The 22,764-nt window shown below is 49.2% G+C and overlaps 1 long non-coding RNA gene across 2 annotated transcripts in view; it reads left to right on the top strand.

The window, feature by feature from the left end:
* Positions 1 to 21,890, top strand: part of LOC103233423 (uncharacterized) — a 130,230-nt gene extending 108,340 nt beyond the window's left edge. For both annotated transcript variants that reach the window (XR_012093051.1, XR_497414.3), the window contains 5 exons: positions 717 to 781; positions 4,620 to 4,802; positions 16,207 to 16,377; positions 18,739 to 18,845; positions 21,421 to 21,890. This is a non-coding gene — a long non-coding RNA (uncharacterized lncRNA). The remainder of the gene's footprint in view (positions 1 to 716; positions 782 to 4,619; positions 4,803 to 16,206; positions 16,378 to 18,738; positions 18,846 to 21,420) is intronic.
* Positions 21,891 to 22,764: the final 874 nt, after the last annotated feature.

The raw sequence follows: 22,764 nt of genomic DNA, 5'->3' as shown, positions 1-22,764 counted from the left end.
AACACGTACACACTAACACGAGCACATGCAAACTACACATGAACACACAGGTGCACACATGAGCACACACAAAGCACACACGAACACACACAGGCAAATGCACATTTCACTTATCAGAATTCGATTATTATATGTGCTTAAAAAGAAATCATGTTCTAAATTCCTTTGCCTTCCCTCCTGCTTTAAGAAAACAGCCCCAGGAAAAGGGACCCTCTGGCTAACATTCACAAACAAAAAAGGTAATTTTTGTTTCCATTTTTGTTTTGAGAGGGATTCTCTCTCTGTCACCCAGGCTGGAATGTAGTGATGCGATCTCGGCTCACTGCAACCTCCACCTCCCGGGTTCAAGCGATTCTCCTGCCTTAGCCTCCCGCGTAGCTGGGATTACAGGTGTGTGCCGCCACACCAGGCTGATTTTTGTATTTTTAGTAGAGGTAGTTTCACCATGTTGTCCGGGCCCTTCACCAAAGAAGGACCCTGACTTCCCACACTGACATTTTGGGCTTTTAGATGTCACACAAGGTGAAGAGAGGTAGGCCTTGTTTCTGTGTTAGGAAAGGCAGAGAGAGGGCGGGTTGGGGTGTGTGGGGGCGTTACAGATAGCACAGGAAAAGGAAAGTGTGAAAACGCAGTGCTGTGTGTGGCCCAGGCACGCCCTTCACGTTGGTTGAGAGATACGAGTGAGCAACTTGGCTTTTTTTTTTTTTTTTTTTAAGATGTCCTCTGGTTGCTGGATTTGGCTTCTTTGATGACTGCATTGCCCTGAGACTGGACCCCAGAGGTAAGGACTTCCTGGACAGTACATAGGTGGGTCACTTCCAAATCCAACAAAACCCATGTGATCGGCAGTACTCTTGAAAATCATGTACCTCACCCTTGAATGGCAGGACTCGAGCCCTAAAAAGCTCAGACATCTAAAAAGTTACCTTTTTCGGCTGGGCGTGGTGTCTCACACCTGTAATCCCAGCACTTTGGGAGGCTGAGGCAGGTGGATCACGAGGTCATACGTTCGAGACCAGCCTGACTAACAGTGAAACCCTGTCTCCACTAAAAACACAACAATTAGCTGGGTGTGGTGGCGCATGCCTGTAATCCCAGCTGCCTGGGAGGCTAAAGCAGGAGAATTGCTTCAACCTGGGAGCCGGAGGCTGCAGTGAGCCGAGATTGCACCACTGCACTCCAGCTCGGAGCAAGAGTTCGAGAGCACGAGACTGTCTCAAAAAAAAAAAAAAAAAAAAAAAAGGTCCTCACACCTCACCCCTGCTTTTTCTCTAGGGGTCCTTGCACCTCACTCCTGCCTTCTCTGGGGTCCTCACACCTCACCCCTGCCTTCTCTGGGGTCCTCACACCTCACCCCTGCCTTCTCTGGGGTCCTCACACCTCACCCCTGCCTTCCCTCAGGGGGTCCTCACACCTCACCCCTGCCTTCTCTGGGGTCTTCACACCTCACCCCTGCCTTCCCTCAGGGGTCCTCACACCTCCAGAATTTTCCTCCCATCCCTTCTAAGCATGTGCACAGGGCCGAGCTCTTCCGTCCTGTAGGGCTCCACCCCAAAGGCCTGCTGGGTGCCACCCTTCACCCTGCTTCTGGCCCTGTATGAGAAACATGGGCCTTTCTCTAGATCTTGGAGTCAGCTCTTATACCCCCAGCTACAACATCAAGACTTCCTCAAGGGCTTCGTTGTGGGCTCCTGGCTAAGAGTCCAGCATAGACAGGTTGGGGTAACTTCGAGGTTCTGGGAACAGAACACCTGCCCCGACTAAAGGTTCAAACCATCTCTGCTCAGCAAATGCAGGCGTGATGTGCTTGCCAAGGCCCTTGGCAAGAGAGGCAGTGGGGCCTTCAGGATGCTTGGAGGGGCGTGGTGAGGTCCATCCTGAGAGACCTGGGAGGGGCCTGCAGCTCAGCTTTAAGTAGGGAGAGTGGAGAAGAGCCTTGGGGGGCCACAAAGGTGCCCATGGAGGAGAATGGAGGCAGAGAGGGAGGCCTGGAGGCCTGGAGGCAGCCCTTAGATGGCTTCAGGGTGCGGCTCCCTGACTCTTGCAGCTCACAATACGAGTGCCCAATGGAGCAAAGAACAACCCAGGGAAAGTGAGAATGGAGAGGGGGCCCTCTTTGGTCTCCTGCTTACAGAAACATTGGTTTTCTAGTGCAGCTACTTCCTGCTAATTTATTCTAAGGGCACAAGATGGGCTCAGCCACCCCTGGAAGCTACTCCCATTCCCCTCAAACAGCTGACACCCAAAGCAGACCGCAGGCGTCGCAGCTGGGGCTCTAGGGCCAGGCAGGCCCAAAGGTGCATCTCAGATCTCTGTCCTTGCTGGAGTTTGACCTTGGGCAAGACACACAGCTGTCCTGAGCCTGAGTCTTGTTTCTAAACTGGGGTAATAATGGCGCATACCTCATGGGTGGCGAAAAAGGCTAAATAGGATGTGTACTCCCAGTGCTCAGGCCAGAGCCTGCCACTTAGCATTTGCTCAATAAATAAGAGAAAGGTCGGTGGGAGGAGGAGAGTTAGAGCACCACCCTCCCTGAAACAGAGGTGCACAACGGCCAGGAGTGACAGGCACCACTTGCACAGCTCAGGACACATATCCAGAGCCACCTGTGATGGTTAATATTAAGTGTCAACTGGATTGGATTGAAGGATGCAAAGTATTGTCCCTGGGCGTGTCTGTAAAGATGTTGCCAAAGGAGATTAACATTTGAGTCAGTGGACTGGCTGAAGCGGACCCACCTTCAGTGCAGGTGGGGACTATCTAATCCATTGCCAGTGCAGCTAGAATAAAGCAGACTTGCTGAATCTTCTGGCCTCCAGCTTTCTCCCATGCTGGATGCTTCCTGCCCTCAAACATCAGAGTCCAAGTTATCCAGCTTTTTGACTCTCGTGCTTACACCAATGATTTGCCAGGGGCTGTTGGGCCTTTGGCCACAGACCGAAGGCTGTGCTGTCGGCTTCCCTACTTTGGAGGTTTTGGGACTAAGAGTGATTCACCAGTGGCTTCTCAGCTCCTCAGTTTGTAGACAGCCTATTGTGGGCCTTTACCCTGTGATCATAGGAGTCAATTCTCCTTAATAAACTCCCTTTCATATATACACATATTCTATTAGTTGTGCCCCTCTAGAGAACCCGGACTAATACACCACCCTCAGTGCTCCTGTTCTTGACTAACCAACCACAGGCCAATCACAGAGGTCGGGGTTCACGGGGAAGAACAAGGGAAGGGTCCCACCCTGGAGGAGGCCCAGGTCCGTTGAGATGAGGTCTGCACATAAACGCCATGGAATGCCTCTCCCTGCACTTGGGTCCAAAATGGTTCCTCTGCAGGTGTGGACTGGTAGGACCATTGCACTTGGCATTCTGAGATCACACTTGGATTGTTCTTCAGAAGAAACCCCGTCGCTAGTGTAATTAAAGAGGACAAAAATTAAGTCATGGATATAAAGAAGGCCCCCAGCTTGGACAAAATCATTCCTTTGCCTACATTCCTGAGAGCCCCCGAGGGGACTGCCTTGTGCCCAGTCCGGCTGGGAGGACCCGAGCAGCGGGCGTGGGGTCTGCATGCAGGCTCAGCCCCACCATCAGCTCTGACACTTTCCCGAGGCAGCGCCAAGGGAAATACATCAGGAGGCTGTGGCTTGGAAACTTGTATTTATTTATGGGTACGTAACTCTGAGTGGTTTAAATAAACTTCCCCTCTTCTAAAATTTCATTTTGGTAAATATCTTGACCGGCCATGTGTCCATGTTTCTCACCCGTCTCTGCCTCGTCTCTCTCGGGAATCACCAAAGCGGCAGGTGCCTGGTGGTCATCCCACACGGGGTCTTCCTTCCTCTGTACCCTCCCTTCCTACCTGGTTGTCCCAATCTGAACCCCTAGATGCAGTCTTAGTCTTATTTTCCTTTTATTTGGTTTTTTTGAGACGGAGTCTCACTCTGTTGCCCAGACTGGAGTGCAGTGACGCGATCTCAGCTCGCTGCAACCTCCGCTTCCCAGGTTCAGGAGATTCTCCTGCTTCAGCCTCCCAAGCAGGTGGGATTACAGGCACCCACAACCACGCCTGGCTAATTTTTGTATTTTTAGTAGAGACAGGGTATCACCATGCTGGCCAGGCTGGTCTCGAACTCCTGACCTCAAGTGACCTGCCTGCCTCAGCCTCCCAAATTGCTGGGATTACAGGCGTGAGCCACTGCACCCAGCCAGTCTTATTTTCTAATCAAAGTTATTTGAGCTCTTGCAATGGCCCCTTCCTATATGGATACCCCAGTATAAAACTGATGATCATTTTCTTAAATGTGGGAACTGTCTCCTTGGTCTGAGGAAATGCAGGTTCAAATCCCAGCTCAGCCACTGCTTAAGTGGATAACCTTGGTCAGTTATTTAGCTTGCCTATGTAGGATTTCTCAACGTTTCACACTGCGCTAATAGTGCATATAAGGGAAAGCATATGGTTACCAGGAGTTCCCAGACAAAAGCAGACTATCATAAACCTAAATTCATTCCCAGGTCATAGGGTTTATCTTGGAAATCCACACCCATTTTTTATGCTGATAATCTCTTGCTGTCGCAGACACGTTATTTGCCTACTCAATGTCCCTTTTTCTCCTTCACTTACAGAATCTCTTAATTTTTGGGTGCTTTGACGGTTAATCACTGAACAACAAAGAATCGCTCAATAACTGGATGCCTATCTAAAAACACTTCTCAACCTCCTTTGCATATAGACATGACCAACATGCTGAAGTCAATGTGTAGGGGTTTCCAGGAAGTCTCTTTAAGAAGAACCAATTCACCTGCAAGGTACCTTTCACCCCTTTCTCCTTCTTCCTGCCTGGATGTGATGACAAGCACTACCGCAGCCATTTTGTGCTAATGAGGCAATCTCTAAGTGAAGTGACATGTTTTGGATTGGGGAGCAGAAAGGAAAATAAGCTTGGGTATTGATGACATCATGGGGTCACTGTAAACAGCCCATTCCTTCACATAAAGAAGGAACTCCCAATTCATGTGAGCCACTTGTATTTTAGGTCTCTATTATCAGCAGCTAAGTACAATTCTGAGATCAGTTATGATGATTGTTTCACGGTAAAAATATTTACAACAACTTGGCTGGGCACAGTGGCTCACGTCTATAATCCCAGTACCTTGGGAGGCCGAGGCGGGTGGATCATGAGGTCAGGAGATAGAGACCTTCCTGGCTAACATGGTGAAACCCCATCTCTACTAAAAATACAAAAAAAAAAAAAAAATAGCCGGGTGTGTTAGCGGGCACCTGTAGTCCCAGCCTCCTCGGAAGGCTGGGGCAGGAGAATGGCTTGAACCCGGTAGGCGGAGCTTGCAGTGAGCCAAGATCACACCACTGCACTCCAGCCTGGGTGACAGAGTAAGACTCCATTTAAAAAAAATATATATATATATATATATATATATGTGTGTGTGTGTGTGTGTGTGTGTGTGTGTGTGTGTGTGTGTGTATAGATATATAAAATTATATTTGCAACAACTCACCGTGGAGCAAACTAATGCTCTGGAAATAAGTGTCCTCCCCTCCTAGGTGTTCATTTCCCCGGTTCTCCGTGTTCCCTCCCCGGCATGCATGTCCCAGAGAAAGAAGTCAGGTATGGTGAGGGCCATGGCCTGCACTTCCACTCAGAACCCCCGCTCTGCCCCCTGCCCTTCTGATGGAGCGAGCACCCCTGGAGCACCACCTACAACTCTAGACCCAAACGTGCTCTTTCCTTGCCTGGCTGAGAGTGGCTCCCTGGCCAAGATGACGGGGGCCAGCTAGGAGAGGGGATGGAGCCCTGTCAGTGAGCTGTGTCCCCTATGTCAACTTGGCTGCTGAGGGGCTGGGTGACCTTGAGTGTGATCTTTGACCTCTTTGGTATCCTTGACTTCCTTCATGCATTGAGGGGCATGAAGCAGATGTCCCCTCCCGAGACACAAGCTCACAAGGACCTTGGAGTGATGTGGTGATGAGCTGGAGCTTTATGGTCACAGAGAGTTGAGTTCAAATCTTGACGGTGTTATTCACCTGCTGTTTGAACCTCTGGTTTCTGTAACATTTCTCTCTAGCGCTGTGTTCATGACATGGGGATAATGAGACACCCACCTCACACGGGGGGGTGTTTAAGAGTTTGCTGGGGTGGCCACAACAAAGGGCCATAAACCAGGTGGCTTAGAACCACGGGAATTTATCATCCCATGTTCTGGAGGCTACGAGTCTGAGACGGAGGGGTCGGCAGGGCTGGTTCATTCTGGGGCTCGAGGGACTCTTTGCTGCAGGCCTCGCTCCTGGTAGCTTCAGGGGTTCCTTGGTTCCTAGAGCACTGTCTCCTCCCAGTCTTCACATCGCCCCCCCTCCATGCACGTCCATCTCTGCGTCCAAATTCCCCCTTCTATAAGGACACCAGTCATGCCTAGGAGGCCCACCACCCTGTGACAGTCTCAAGTCGATCATCTACATAAGGCCCTATTTCCACATAGGGCCACATTCACAGGTATTGGGGGTTAGGACTTCAATGCTTTTTTGGGGGGACACAATTCAATCCATAAGAGGAGTTGGCTTATTCATGTCAAGGCCTGCCCTGCAGCCTCTGAAAGTGCTAACCCCCCGGCATATTCTCTGTCGCCATTATTCTGTACTCTGTTGTCAACGCAGTAGGTTTTCATTGACAAGAGCAAAGACGGCTGCACCCGTGCCACTCATTCTGCTGTGGAGGTTTGCAGCTGACAGTGGCAAACCTCGCTGACTTGGTGAAATCATTCTCTGACCTAAATGGTTGACTGGGAGCTGGAGCTGACCTCCTCCTTCACACTTATTGGACAGACAGACTCAGACAAGGGGTCAAAAGTTCCACATCTCTCCAAATTCCCCAGGGCTTGAGATTGTATTTTACCATGGAATGAAATTCATTCGAAGGCTTCTTCATTTTCCATAGACCTTGCCAGAATATGCCATGCAGAAAGAGTGGCTGGAAATTCTAGTCAAGCCCCAGCTTTGCCTGTTTTGAAATTGGTCCCTCTTCTTCTCTTTGATTCTCCTCTTCCGCTCTGTAGGGAGGAAATTCAAAATATTCACAATTTTCCACCTGTTTTCACCACTTTCAGGTTTCTGAACATGGTGGCTCTTTGGAAACGACTAGAGAAGTAGGTTGTTGCCATTCTATTTGTGAGCAGAGAGGGGCCTGCTTGTGGCATTTTTGGATTCAGCACTCACTGGGCTTCTCCCAATGTCCTTGATAAATAAATCATCCTTAAATGAGACAATCTTTGAATAGCTGAGCAGTGACCTAAAAAATTAAGGCTATTAGGAAATGGGAAACACGTCAGTCTCTGAGTCATTGGTTCTTTTTATTTTTCATGTATGTGTTGAATCTGTGTGAAATTCCTTCCCCCCACCCCCCAATTATAAATAGAAACCAATGTGTTTTTCAGTTGGGCTTTTTTTTTTTTTTATGAGGTTTTTCCCACAGACAAAAGGGATTTTCACTTTCAGGAAGAAGGGTTGCCAAAAGCAAGAGGTCTGTAAGATGGACGTGGATTGGGGCCACGCGTCTCCTCTCCAGATTCAGCCTTGGCATGCCGTCCTCTGCCGGATACCAGGGCATTTTTTTTTTCCTTGAGCCTCTTGCAGCTTAGAGAAAACACCCCAAAGTTGGAATCAGAAGATGCAAGTCTAGCTCTGATCACCGTGGCTCACTGGTGATCCGGCGTGGAACCTGCCTTTGCTCATTGAATATCAACTGGCTCATCTGGTGCTGTTCCGCTCAACTAGCAGCTAAATTGGCCTTGGTGCTCAGGGTCTGAATACTGCAAGATACGCAGAGGAAAAAATCTCCGCAGCTCTCGGAAGCCTGGATGGGAAGGCCCCTGATGAGGGAAGAAGAATAGAGGAGGTGGCGTGGCGCTGGTGGACAAGGGAGCCTCCTCCCAGGCCACAGGGAAATGGACACAGGGACGCTAGAGGCAGCCGGTGCATCAGGATCTGCCTGAGAGACTCCGAACCTGGCTGCACAGCTCCACAATCCCTTTTCAGCAATTCCAATATCCCAAATGTGAAAACCGAACAAAAAAATAATCAAAGTTCAACTGGCAGCAAAACCTGCCACCCTGAACATGCGTGAGACCGTCTTTAACCTCAGTTTCTCCCTCTTAGCTTGAATGCTGAAACCCTCCCTGCAGAGCTGTTCGTGAAAGGCTGCCCCAAACCCTGTGGGGAGTTATATTATGCGGGGTCTGTTCACCATGTTTCCTTCCACAACCCATGACAGTTCTGAGTTCTGCATGCATCTGGCCTCTGGGGTTTCAAATAAGGGCTTGGGGACCTGAAAAAATCTCATTTGGAATTGCCACCAGTAATCAAGTGTCCCCATGCAATGTATCAGAGTTGCAAAGTGCTAGTCTGCAGGATGAGCTGGAGTTAGAGTGTATTGAGTGACCACTGTGTTTTCAATTTTCTGGTGTCCTTGGTTGGGAGCAAGGTCATACTGAACCCCTGCTGCCTCCTTCCTTTGGGCACCTGCCTGCCTTTGAAGGCATTTGAGGTGACAACCTTGCTGTGTGAAACAATGTCCCTGCAGAGAGAGAACTGATGACCGGGATGGGCTCTCCAAATCGCCAGCCTTGCATTCATTCATTCTGCAAGCAATGGCCGAGTGATGTTTGCTTACAATATTTGTGATTTGACAGCAATGTTTAAGTGTTCATTATTAGTAAAATACTAGGGGGAGCCTTCCAGAGCTGAGTTACTTGCACTGTCCAATTTGTTCTCTGGCTGGTGTTGACTGGGCACTTCCTAAGGGTAGCCTAAGTGGGTATTTCAGTGCCCTACTTACGGGGCTGTCTTCAGGGCTACGCAGCCATGTGGCACTGCTCTCAGACCCATTTTACAGATGAGGAGGCCAAGCCTCAAAGATGGTTCATCACTTGGCCCCAGGTTCTACAGTAAAAATGGAAGGACTTGGGTTGCACCTGGGCCATCTGTCCCGGCTCTTTCCTAGCACAATGCAGTGCTGCAGAATAGAATGATGCTCGAGGACGTCGCTTTGGAATTAATGTCCCCATTGAAAACCTGCAGCCTAGAGCCATCTGCACTTACAACATGGCCTAATGGCAGCAGACAAGGCTTCCTTCTGCTGCCCGCCTGCATCTGAGCCGCACACGATTATTGAGAACACACTGAGTGCCAGCGGCGGCTGCTGAGGACAGAGTGGGGAGCAGAGGAATAAGGCCCCTGTCCTCCTGCAGCCTAGAACCCACCACAGTGAGTCAGATGTCAAGGAAGCAGTGGCAGACACAGGGCAGCTGATTCCAGATGGTGGCGAGGGCTGCAGGGGAGTCAGTGAGATGAGTCACCTGGGCTCCTGGGGAGGTAACGCCTGAGCAGAAAGGCCAGAGACATGTCCTGGGCAGAGGAAACGACACCTGCGAAGCTTGCAGCAGAGGGCCGGGGCCCACAGCACGTTCCTGTCCACCCAACCCAGACATTGAGTCGTGCCCTGGCAGCACCTGTTGGAGGCAGTTGGGAGACATCGTCACCGGAACCCACAGCCAGTCCCGCGTTCCATGATGTTATGGCAGGAAAATGGAATGGGCCCTTCCAAGAAGTTCCCAAGGGAGCTGAAAATATTGGAGTTAAGACCATGAGGCCTGCGTTCAAGTCCTTGCTCTGCCCCTATTAACTGACTTGGCTTTGAATAAAGCCCTTTTTCCTCTCTCTCCCTCTCTCTGTTTTAAAAAATCTGTTTTCTGCCCCGTAAAACGGACATCCGACACCTACCTGATAGTGTTCTTGTGAGAATTTCATGAAACAATGCAGAAGAAAGACCTACGGAAGCTGCAAAGCACAGGAGGAAACACACTCCTAATGCTGCTACTGCCGCTGCTGCTGTTGTAGATAATGCTAAAGGCCCTAAAAGTGGTGCCTTAAAATGTGAAATGTTGACAGGGGAACCTCGAACAGCCTTTTAGGAACTGCGGCCATGAACTCAGATGGGAACATCTGAATGCCAAGTACTTGTCAGTCTGAATAAGGCTCCTGTTAAAAGGCAGATTTCCAATCAATGCTTGCTACCCCTGGCCCCACACACATTTCACAGGGACTCTGGGCAAGAGGCATAAGCTCCCCGGCCTTCGTTTCTTTTCCCTTTGGCATACGAGACGCGCTTGGAATAAGTCATTCCCTCAAGCCCATCCAGCGGTGATAGCTATGGTATGCAATGCAGGGTTCCCCTGACTGTACCCCATATCTGCCTCCCCCCACCCCCACAGAGCCCTCCCTCCACCTCTGAAACACCCAAGTTTACCTCTTTCCCCAGAGCAAACTTCAGAAGTCAAGTCTTTGTCACCACTGTGGACAAGAACGCTGACCAGCCACCTTGGCTCCAGCCTGGGGGCGGTACACAGAGTGGAAAGTACACGTTGTAAGTGGGACATCTTCCTTGGGAAAGATTTGCCAAGTCTCTGTAAATGGAACTCTTTCTTTCCTGACCCTTTGCCCTTCTTCAAATGAGCTTTTAAACCTTTAAAAAATACGCGGTTTCACTTTCAACTACCCCCCGCTTACAGTGTGTTATTTTGGCTGGAAGACAGAGCATCGTGTGGGAGGCGTGGGTTTCACAGATCTGAGCCCAGTGATATTAATGAGTGAACCGCCTGTTAAGGCTCCCAGGTCAGAGCATCTGCCCAGAGTGGCATTGGTTCAGCTGGGATCCAGTGCGAGTTTCCAAGCCTGGAGCTGGGCAGCCCTCACTACTTGCACCTCAGTCTTACCCCAAATGACCTCCAAATAGTCTGAAATTGCAAACATATATTCCTGGCCCCCACCACCCAATCCAGGTTTTGTGGGCTCAAGCCTTAATACAATATGAGGATCTTTCTTTAAGGAAAGAATACAAAATTATAAATATAGATGTAGTTACAAAAGTGAATACTCAGAAGAGAAACCATAACAAATTGCATATTTTGAAAAGCTAACAAATACTGGAAATATCACTACATGTGCAGATTAACATATTTTCGCTAACTCATTGCCCGACAGACCCACACCCACGAACCTTGTTTTTGCTGCATGTTCTTGGATCTCCTTTTTTTAAAAAATATAATCACAAGTGTATGTTGATTGAAAACTATTTTCAGGGTGATTTTTGTACAGGTGTAGTTCCAGATGGCACCTGTGAAGTATGTTCAAGAACTTTGCAGGACCAGCAGCAGCTGGTAGGTTCACATTCCGCATTATTTTGCTGCATGTGTTAGATAGAATTCTGCCTTTATTTTAGTGGCAAGAGAATCTTTTGGGGTAAGCTACTTCTGGCAAATTGGATAGAGTCAAGACCCATTGGTGTGCTGTATTCAGGAGACCCATCTCACATGCAAAGACACACATAGGCTCAAAACAAAGGGATGGAGGAAAATTTACCAAGCAAATGGAAAGCAAAAAAAAAAAAGCAGGGGTTGCAGTCCTACCCTCTGACAAAACAGACTTGAAATCAACAAAGATCAAAAAAGACAAGGAAAGACATTACATAATGGTAAAGGGATTAATTCAATAGGAAGAGCTACCTATCCTCAATATGTATGCACCCAGTACAGAAGCACCGAGATTCCTAAAACAAGTTCTTAGAGATATACCCAAAGGAGCTCCTTTTCATACGATGACAATTTTGTCAGCATTGTTTTCCACAGTGAGAACAGGAAGAGAGATCAGCACCTGCTGTGGCGTATTTGGCTACAGTGTGATTTTGTGCGTCTTTGCTGGAAGTTAGCTTAGAAAAAAATGACTTTTCATTTCACAATGACATAATTATGCTTCTACCTGGCCCTTTGATCCCAACTGAGACTGTTGTAAAAAATTCAAGAGTATAATCAAATTTGGGAAAACGTCTATTGATTTCCTTCATATATGAGTTGTAAGATTTCAGGTCACTTCAGGTTTTCTTGTACAATTAAGAACATTACATGCTCTTTGAATTGACAGTACCGAATCTGTCATCAGTGATTTTATTTGTGGATTTTATCCTTTCTACCTGAATGTCAGTTATTTTCCATCAAACCAGCAAGAAATTTAAATATTGGTGTAATATATTAATATTACTCACTTCTCTTCAATAACTAGGTCAGCAGTCTCCAGACTTTTTGGCACCAGAGACTGGTTTTGTGGAAGACAGTTTTTCCATGGATGGGAGTGGGTGGGGGGGATGGTTTCAGGATGAAACTGTTCCACCTCAGATCATCAGGCATTAGATTCTCATAAGGCGCCCGCAACCTAGATCCCTCACATGTGCAGTTCACAATAGGGTTCGAGTTCTTGTGAGAATCTAATGCTTCCCCTGATCTGACAGGAGGCAGAGCCCAGGTGGTAATGCTCCTTCCCCTGGCGCTCACCCTGCTGTGAGGCCTGGTTCCTAACAGCCCACAGACCAGTACCCATCAGCAGCTGTGGAGCTGGGGACCCCTGAACTAGGTTTTCATGTCACCTAAGTGCTAATTTATCACTTCCATTTGAAATTGACCTCTCTTTTTTTTTTTTTTTTTTTGTAACGGAGTTTCACTCTGTTGCCCAGCCTGGAGTGCAGTGGTGCAATCTCAGCTCACTGCAACCTCTGCCTCCCAGGTTCAAGCAATTCTTCTGCCTCAGCCTCCCGAGTAGCTGGGATTACAGGCGCCTGCCACCATGCCTGGCTAATTTTTTTTGTAGTTTTAGTAGAAATGGGGTTTTACCATATTGGCCACGCTGGTCTCAAACTCCTGACCTCTTGATCTGTCTGCCTTGGCCTCCCAAAGTGCTGGGATTACAGTCGTGAGTCACCACACCCAGCTGACCTCTTTTTTTTTTTTTTTTTTTTTTGAGATGGAGTCTCGCTTTGTCACCCAGGCTGGAGTGCAGTGGTGCAATCTTGGCTCACTGCAAGCTCCACCTCCCAGATTCACGCCATTCTCCTGTTTCAGTCTCCCGAGTAGCTGCGACTACAGGCACCTGCCACTACTCCTGGCTAAGTTTTTTGTTTTTTTTGTGTTTTTTTTTTTTTGTATTTTTAGTAGAGACGGGGTTTCGCCATGTTAGCTGACCTCTTCTTAATGAACTGTTTCTGTTATGATGTGGACATTTTCAGTTATAATTTGCTTCTCAGTGTTGGAAGATCTGTGCCATGCTTCATGTTCATCTCTTTTGTTTCATATTCTATTACTTAAGTCATCCATTGTTTTTTAATAAACAAATTTAAGATAAAAGAAGGTACCCTTCAGATACATCTATATTAGGAGTCTGCAATTTCTCACTTGCTTTATTCAAATATTCCAAAATCCCTTTCTTTCTAAGTTCCAACTTTAGTGGGATACTTAAGCTTGATCAAACATACCATTCCCGCCAAAGTGATTTTTTTTGTTGTTTTTTTTTTGTTTTTTTTTTTTTTTGAGACGGAATCTCACTCTGTCGCCCAGGCTGGAGTGCAACGGCTGGATCTCAGCTCACTGCAAGCTCCACCTCCCGGGTCTACGCCATTCTCCTGCCTTAGCCTCCCGAGTAGCTGGGACTACAGGCACCCACCACCTCGCCCGGTTAGTTTTTTGTATTTTTTTTAGTAGAGATGGGGTTTCACCAGGTTAGCCAGACTGGTCTCGATCTCCTGACCTCGTGATCTGCCCATCTCGGCCTCCCACCAAAGTGATTTTTACGAGCTGTGGCACACTTATCATCCTACATGCTGCATTGCTGAGGGTAGTCCTGATGGGAACGAATTTCCATTTTCACTGAGTCCAAGAGAATCGAGTCCTCTGTTTACAGCCATGTGTATCTGTTTGGAGGAATTTTCCACAGACCAGGCTCTGCAGATTCCAACCTTGTCCATGCTCACCTGCCCCTGTTCTTGCCAGCATCACCGGGCATGGTGGCTTCCCTGTTCCACCCTTGTCTCTGCACCTCCATGTCATGATACAGGGAAGTTGACAGAGGGGCAGGAGGAACATGCTGGAAGCCACCACACCTGGTGTCTGTACACTGATGGCACTGGCAATGCTGCTGATGCCAGTCTACTGCTCACAGTCCAGGATCCAGGTGTCAGCCTCCCCTCAGCCAAATTGTGGCCCCTCCCATGCCACCAGCAGAGGTGATGGAGGGCAAGTCAGAGCAGGAGGAGACAGCAGTCTTAGCCAACTGTGATGAAAATATCTTATGCATTTCACAAAAACATATGACTTTGGGGACCTATTGGAAGAGGACGATGCAGATTCAGGTCCTGAAGCTTAAGTTGCATTAGCTTCATGATAAATCCACCTCTAGGTGGTCCATAGATGCCACCCTTAGGTACCCAGCTGGCACACAGGTTGCACCCCAGGCCTTGTTCAAAGCTGCAGGGTCAGAGCCCTTGTTGATGCATCTGTGACTCTCTCTGAACCAACATGTCCCTCTCTCTGTGTCCACAGCACTCCACGTGTTCCCATGCCCAGCATCAGTTGCTAACTTGCCATGACAACTGTCCAATGAGAGTCTCTGCCATCAGATGATGTCAGCCACTCTCAAGTACCCAGGGGCCACCAGAGAGGGGAAAATCTTACCCCTAAAGTTGTGCAGTGCCCAACCTATACAACCAAACATGACAGCCAGCCACCTCTCTTCTTAATCTCTCCTCCCCTCTGTGGCCAGAGTAACCTTTCTGAAATGGAAACTCAACCACACCACTCCCTCCTCATAAGAAAACAACCTGTAGGCATCCCTGCTCCTCTCACCATGAAGCCTAAAGCTTCTAACAGGGGCTCCAGACCATTATCTACCTATCCAAGGCCATCTCTCACCATCCCCTAACTCACGCTCAAAGAGGCAGAGTTCCTCGCTTCTCTGAACCCTCAGCCCTGCCTCAATTTCTTTTCTCCACCACATTAATGGACTGGCTCCAGTCCAACCTTTATCTTGCCCACGCCTCCTCCAGGAAGCCTTCCCTGACCTGCCCATCCCACACACTTGTTGGTAACTCTTTGTGCACCTCCGCTGGATCCTGTACCCCCATAAGAGATATCTTACCAAGCTGTTCTGTCATTTTTTTTTTTTTTCATTTTTTGGCCTCTCCCATGCTCTTTTCCAATGAGGCATCAGAGAAACAGATGAACAGGACACGGGCCCTGCTCTCACGGAGTCCTGGAAGTAACCGAGAGGACAGATTCATGCACAGCCAATCACAGACCTGGGAACGCCGCTACAGGGGCAAAGAACAAGCTATCGATGTTACAGCGACCCTCCAAGGAGCCCAAGAATTTCCTGAGTTGGAGAAGAGGGGTCAGGGCAAGGGGATTCTAGAGGGGTGCGTGGGAGAGTAAACCTCACGCCCAGCAGAGACGGATGGGGGCTCCTTGCAGGGAGGGACGGGGGCTGAGAGGCTGCAGAGGTTGCCTGGGGCCTGCTGGGACTTGACCCGGCTGACTGTGGGCACCACAGAAGATGTGCCGTAGGAAGTGGCGGGGCCACGTTTGCCTTCTAGGAAGATGTCCCGGCAGCCAGGGAGGGTGGCCTGCAGGGGCCAGAGTGGAGGCAGGAAGGCCAATGAGGGGGCTGTCAAATGTGGCGTCCAAAGCAACGCCTCCAGCTGCCAGTGGAAAGAAGTCTCATTAGCGAAAAGAAAGAGGAATCGCTCCTGCCGCTTAGACTGCAGAAAAGCCAAGTTCAACACAAAATAACGTTTTTAATTTTTAACTTCTGATTTTGCTTTTTCTAATTTCTCTCCTTCTTTTGCTGTTCCGTGCCATCTCCTTGTTTCCTCTCCGGCTTCCCATGAGTTCTTTGCATACTTTGTTTTCAATTTAAAAATGCATATCTTTCAGTATAAAGTTAATGGTCTTGCCTCCCTGAAGCTGGTGAGACCTGAGTTCAAATCACAGCTCTGCTGTTTGCCACCTGCTGTTCCTTCTTTCTGAAAGGGGAGGTTTCAGTCCCTCTCCGAAAGAGGCGTGTGAAGAGGAGGTCATGCCCAGCAGGCATTTACGATACATGGGAACTAGGATGACTGTTTTAAATACTATGCTTCTTAAAAAGGCCTGTTTCAGCTGTTTAAGCAATCCAGGCGAAGATAAGGTACTGAGTTCTGTCAAGAGAACAGAGAGAGATTAATTCCAGAGGTACGTCAGGGGTGAGGACGACCTCACCTAACAGGTGACTGTCATGCCTGTGAGAAAATACCTTTTCCAAATGGTGCCGTCCACTTCTGTTTCTCTACAGAAGGATGATGAAGTCTTCCGCCCCGAGATCCTGAGAGAACAGTGGGCTTAGTGGAAACACCACACACCTGGCTGGGTCTTGTCAGGTGGAGACGCTGAGGGGCTGTTTCTTTCCAGTCCCGGAAGACGCAGAATTCTCTCTCGGCAGCTTTGCTCGGCCTGCATCTGAGCGGTAAGTCCGGCCCTGCCTGCCACATCTTCGCAGGCTGGTTCTTACTCATCTTTCACTTCTCAGCTCCAGTCTCACCTTTTCAGTGAGGCCACAGCCATCTGCCACGGGGACCGCGGTCACTCCTTCCTACATCCTGTTTCATTCATTGTCTGAGTGGCAGTGCTCCTTTTCCTGTTTACTTGTGAACTGATTCCTTTCGTCTTCCCTCCCTGGCATGTGTGCTGTGCACTACCCCATCTTCAGCACCTAAAACAATGCCTGCCACGCAGTGGACACTGAGGAAATATTGTTGGCTGGGTACCCTGCAAGCTGGTCTTTTCCCTTAACGATAGGAGGTGGTCATTTTTCTCAGCAGAGCATTTGGATAGGCTTAGCTTTGTAATGACTGTGTGGTTTTCCATAGTAAATGTTTATTACAGTGTGTTGAACCACTGGTTGCATTGTTTGGCATTTCTGAGGATGATCTTTAGGTATATTAACAGTAATTAATCGGAGATGAGGTATTGAGTGTGTATGGTTTTCTGGAAGTGTGTGATAATTGATAGAAAGTTAGAGTGAAGCCCCAGAGTATAACAAAGCTGCTTCAGGTATGGCCTTCATTCCACTGCTGTGGGTACAGTGTGAATAAATGCTTGCTGCCCTGCAGTGCAATGTGAGCCTTCTGTAACCACGTTCCTTGAGACTGGCTCCTGGCACCTGCATTTCGCTCCTCCCACGTTCTCTGACCTCCACATTCCTGACAGGTGCACCTCTCCAAGGATAGGGCTGGGCTTGGGGAGACCAGGAGATGGCCAAGAGTCAGTGAGAAAAGATGAGTGTTGCAAACTCCTATCAACCCACAATAACCCTCATCCAGTCTGCACACGGCGGCCTTTGGCTGCTGGTGTCCCGGGGGTCTTAGAAGCAAAGCATCAGTGCCATCATCTCAGCCTCCCCGTTTTAGCCACCCACCCCCAGCTTTGCTGTCTTGGACGTCCACAGAGCTGAGAGCAACCTGTGGTCTCAGAGTGTCTCCAATCAGGGCAGAAGGTCAGAGTCGAAAAGACTCCTGTCCCCTACAGGAGTTTCTAATTTGTACCTGCCCCCCGCTCCCCCCCCCCCAGGTATGTGTTTATTTGCTTTGGCGGGAAATAAAACTCATGCAATAGGGGAGAACTGAAAATGTAAATGAACATACTGATGACCAATTAGATCCTTGCAATATATGCTGTGTCTTATTTGCCCTCACTCAATCTGGTTGAAAGAAAACTGTTCTCCAAACTTCCACATCACAGTTCCCGCTGGCACTGCGTGTGCCATTTATACTATTATCCTCTCCCTAATATTTCTTCTTTAAATCAATTCATTTTCTGACTTTACCTTATTTTAAAAGAACACTTTTACAGCACAGACCTCCATGAAACTAGTCATTCCTCATCACCATCAGAAGCTGCTATAAAAATAAATGCAAGAAACCACACCGCCATTATTAAACTCTTCCTAGATGCTGCGGCTTGCCTGAGGCTTGCAGCCCAAGCCTGCTCTAGCTTGCTAATGGAGGCAACTAGGATGCTTGAGAGAGGCGTGGGGAGGTGCTTGGGCCTCTCTCATTATCACAGAACTTCCCTTGCAATTTTCAGTACCGCCAAGTGTTCCACCTGGAGTCATTGCTCAGGTGAAATCAATCCCACACCAGGTGCTCTGGCTGGAACTTCCCAGAGCCCGATCTGGGTGCTGTGGGCTTCTGGGCCCTCCGTGGCTCCCTGTGGTTGCAGAGGGATGAGAGGATCCTCTCACCTCCATATCAGTACCCCTCCACTGTGTGTTCACAGCCAAATTCTCAGCCACCCCCCTCTCCCATCTGCTTGGGAGCTGCCTGTCCACTGGCTTCTCCTGCACCAATGATCTGCTGATTAAAACACAAACACAAACAAAAAACAAACAACAAAAACCAGGCACAGTGGCTCACACCTGTATTCCCAGCACTCCGGGAGGCCGAGGCAGATGGATCACGAGGTCAGGAGTCTGAGACCAACCTGACAAACATGATGAAACCCTGTCTCTACTAAAAATACAAAATTAGCCAGACGTGGTGGTGGGCGCACCTGTAATCCTAGCTACTCAAGAGGCTGAGGCAGGAGAATCGCTTGAACCCAAGAGGCAGAGGTTGCAGTGAGCTGAGATCACGCCATTGCACTCCAGCCTGGTGACACAGCAAGACTCTGTCTCAAAAAAACAAACAACAACAACAAAAAAAAGAAGACAGTTTTAAATTCTAGAGTCAGGTATGCTGGGTGAGCCCTGTGACTTGCTGGTCACCGCCCCCGCCTGCCTTTGGGGTCTGTCCTGTAACTGAGTTGTATCTCCTTTCCTCTGATACAGAGAAAGATACCACATCCCAGAGTTGCTGTGAGCTTCAAACGAGACGAGATATGTAGAAGTGCCAGGCAGATAAAAACCGGTTCTACAACTCTAGGAGGACGGCAGAGGTAAGGGCAGGGAGAGGGAGGAGCTTGGTTGGGGTGGAGGGTGGATGGCTTTCTTTTCTTTTTTTTAAGCGGTCTGTGTCAGATGAAAAAGTTGCTCCCATCAGTCAAGGGCAAAGATGTTTAATTTCTGCTTCTGTAAATAAATATTTTAGGGTTTTTCATAGTGGGGTTTGTTTCAGAAAGGAAGTTTTCCCCCCTTATTTTTTCACTGAAGACATAGAAAGAATCATCAGACCAGCAAGCAGTACAGCTTGCCTTCCTGGAGCGTGTGAGCAGTGACCCTGAGTGGCAACCCCAGGCCCCTTCCCAGGTGGGACCAGACAGGGGCTTGTGGGCCAGCAGGTCCAGCTCATCTGTGTGGCTCACAGGGAGGCAGGACAAGCTGCTATAAGAATCTGGGGCGTCAGTCTTCTCAAGAGCAAATGTGAGTTCCTTGCTTCATGGCCTTGAAGCAAAAGAAGTGGGTCAAGGTGACCGAGCTGGGCTTGTCCAGCCTTCTGTGGGCTGATGTCCTTCAGGCCCCCGTGATAAGCGGCCCTGGCTGGGGGTGGAGGTGGAGACTTCCTGGCCAGCCCAGCCTAAGAAAGAAGGGAAGACAGGGGAGAGGGAAGGAAGGGCCCCTGCCATGTTCCACCTGAAATCTGGGCTGGAGATGCAAACTCCTCCTCAGTCCACAATAATCCCCTGTCCAGTCTGCACATAGCAGTAGCCTTTGGGTGCTGGTGACCCAGGCGGGGGTCTTAGAAACAAAACATCAGCGCCATCGTCCCAACCTCCACATTTCAGCCTTCCACCCCAGGTTTGCTGTCTTGGACATCCACAGAGCTGAGACAAGATATGTATAAATACCATGCAAATTAAAACCAATTCTACGACTCTAAATGAACAGCGGAGGCAGTGCAGGGAAGTGGGGAGGTTGGCTGGGGTGGAGAGTAGATGGCTTTCTGGAGGGTCCGGTGGGAGGCCACTCTTGGGCAGGAGGAAGGGGGGTGGCAGAGGTCGTGCAGGCTGTTCCCCTTTGTGTGCCCAGCGCCCCATCCCCCCAGATTCATTCTCCTTCTCTTGGCTCAGTTCTGTGCCCAGAAGCCTGGCCCGGGCACCGAGTGGAGCTCCTGCTCTCTGGTTTCCCACTGGGTTGCCCAGCTGGATGTCCCAGCAAGAGTGCAGGGTGGGAGGACACATGGGGGAGGGCGTCTGTCACCCCCATCCCTACCTGGAACAGCGGTGGCACAGTCTGCCTCCCTATTCAACCACGTCTCTGGCCAGGAAGCCCCTCCCTCTTGGCTCCAGTCCCAAGGTGATGGTCGAGTCTGCTCCCTCTCTCTGTCCGTTGCAACTTAGGGACAGTGTCAGCTCCCTCCCTCGCTGCCCTCCCTTCACGAGGAGTTGGCCCCAATGGACACAGATGTGAGCTAGAGCTATCCTTTCCTTCTGTCTTCTACATGGCTCCTCTGTCTCTCCTTCACCTTCTCCAGCAACGTCACCATTCCCTGAGCTCTCAGTGTGTGTGGCTGTCTCTACAAATGGCTTCATGTATGCCTCCAGATCTCACGAGGCACAGGCTAGGCTTATCTCCATTTTACAAATGAAGACCTGGAAGTTCAGAGACGTTGAGACACTTGTTCAAGGTCACACAGCTCAAAAATGGCAAGGCCAGGACTCAAACTCAGACCTGACTCCAACATCCACGTTCCTGACCATTTGGGCAAAGCTACACATAGGTTTTCTGGGTTTGGCAATAACAACAACATGTCCCCAACTACGGCGTCATTCACTCCATTCCCCCCCGGTTATGGCATAGCTATTTTACCAGGGGCTCATTTGCAAATGCCTGTAGCAAAATTGAAACAGCTTCATTCAGAGGGGATACCCTAAAATAGCTAATTTACAGAAAGCCCCTCCCAGCTTAGAAATAGCTGTCATGTTCCCATCCCATTTAATAATAATAATAATCGGAACTTTGCCAAACATCGATTACTTCTTCCCATTTCACAGAAGGGGACATTGAGACTCAAGAGAGGTGAAGAATTTGCCCAACATCCTCACTTATTAGTGTGGTGGCAGTGAGACCAGAAATCCAGGCAGTCCAGGCACAGGCCTGAGAGTCAGACCCTCCCACCGTAGCACCTCCCTTCTGTCCACGGCAGCAGCTCAGTTCTCCTGAGAGTGAGGGAGGGGCAGGTGGAGCCTGGGAGACTGGACAGCAGCCAGCCAGGGAGGGTCAAAGGCTGAGAAGAGCCTCGGAGGAAGGCACCATCTTCGAGCCTGGCTCTCTGCTCTGTGCTCCCTGTACTTGTTGATTGGAGAACCCACGATGTTGCAACGACAGTGAAGGAAATGGTCTGTCTAGACACACGTCTAATTACCTGCTGTGAAAATCCCCACCGGGATGCGTGCCACGGGCAGGATGACCTGACGCCATGTTCATCTACGCCCTCCGTACCACTCAGCATCAGCTGGGGCTGGACTGAACCTGCCGCGCCCCTTCTAGCTGGGGAACCCGGTGGGTGGGGGTGGTTGGTGGTTTTGTTGGCTTGTTTTGAAGCTCCCTGAGGCTTGGTTGTGTTGTCCACAGAACAGACTTCTGTCTCGAGCACCTGCCCTGTTTAGGCTTCCCAGCAGCAGGTCAACAGCATCTCCCGTTGCCTCCTGCTTCCAAGGTAAGTTTCCCAACTCCCCTTGCAGGAAGGCGGGAGCATATCATGCCCGGGTTCAGGAGGAGGCAGTGTGGGTGCAGGGTGTTGGTGTTGGGTGAGGGTGTTGCTGGAGGGATCTGTGGGTTCTGTCACAAGTACCGCGGCCGGTCATAGCACTGTGATGCCGCCTCCCGGAGGCCTTTGCTGGAGGGCACTCCAGTGGGATCTAGGCATTGCTCCTGGTTTCCACACGTCCCACAGACAATGTGAGAAGAAGTCTTGAATAAATTCCCTTTTCTGCATCAGCTTCCTAAAGTGGGTTCTGTTATTGCAACTACAAATCCTGACTCACGCACCGTCCCACAGGGCGGTTCCAAAGAAGAATCATGGTTGTGAGTTGCTTGGCGAAACACTCCGCACACAGTAGGTACCCTGTATATAATTGTTGAATGAATTAATTAAAGAATGAATTAATGGAAATAAAGCACAGGGCAAGGTGTCCAGCCCCTGGGAACTAGTCACTAACTATGTGTTATTAGGACTGATCACGACGATTATAAAATAATTATAATGCAGCCTTGAAAATAGCCACCAGCCTGTGTGCATCTGGGCAGCCAAAGAAAATATGAGTCACCGCCATAACCATCAGGTCTATTGCCAACTTCCGGGCCCAGGTAGAATTTCTCTGTGGCTTTAAGGTTCAGGCAACTAAATATGTGGAGAAGTGATATCTGTCAGGCTGGAGGCTTTATGTCCGGGGTGCAATTTACCACGACTTCTTTTGTCTCTGCCATGGTGGCTGGCAACATCTGAATGCTGGTGGTGTGACAGCTCTCCACAGAAGCACAGTAGAAAAACAAAATCAAGGTTGCACAAAAGAGGGTTGTGTGTTCTTGTGGCAAATCTAGTCCACCCTGGCTGGTAGAATAACCTAAAGGAAATTGTCAAATCAGGTGGAGCAAGGCGGCTCAAGCTCTGTCCAGCAATCTGCTGTATTTTTCTCTTCTCTCTGTGGGTTTTGAACTAGAATCTGTTTCCAGTTCATGTCTAGTTAAATGTCTTTATTCTCTTTGGTTTAATCACCAAGAGCAGAAAGGCATGATGAGGGCATCTCTGATCATAATTAAATCTAGCCTGTGAAAATGCTCTTGGCTAGACTCTGCTGGTCTTCATCGTAAAGCCCGTGGGAAGCTCTCAGGATCAATATTCTGCCTTGTTCGTAAAATCACCTACGAAGGTCCTGGTTTGGCCCTCTGTGATGGCTTGCGTGAAACTCTGTGCAG

Source organism: Chlorocebus sabaeus, chromosome 5, assembly GCF_047675955.1.
Source record: "Chlorocebus sabaeus isolate Y175 chromosome 5, mChlSab1.0.hap1, whole genome shotgun sequence".
Taxonomy (NCBI): domain Eukaryota; kingdom Metazoa; phylum Chordata; class Mammalia; order Primates; family Cercopithecidae; genus Chlorocebus; species Chlorocebus sabaeus.
This window is presented reverse-complemented; position numbering and strand designations above follow the sequence as displayed.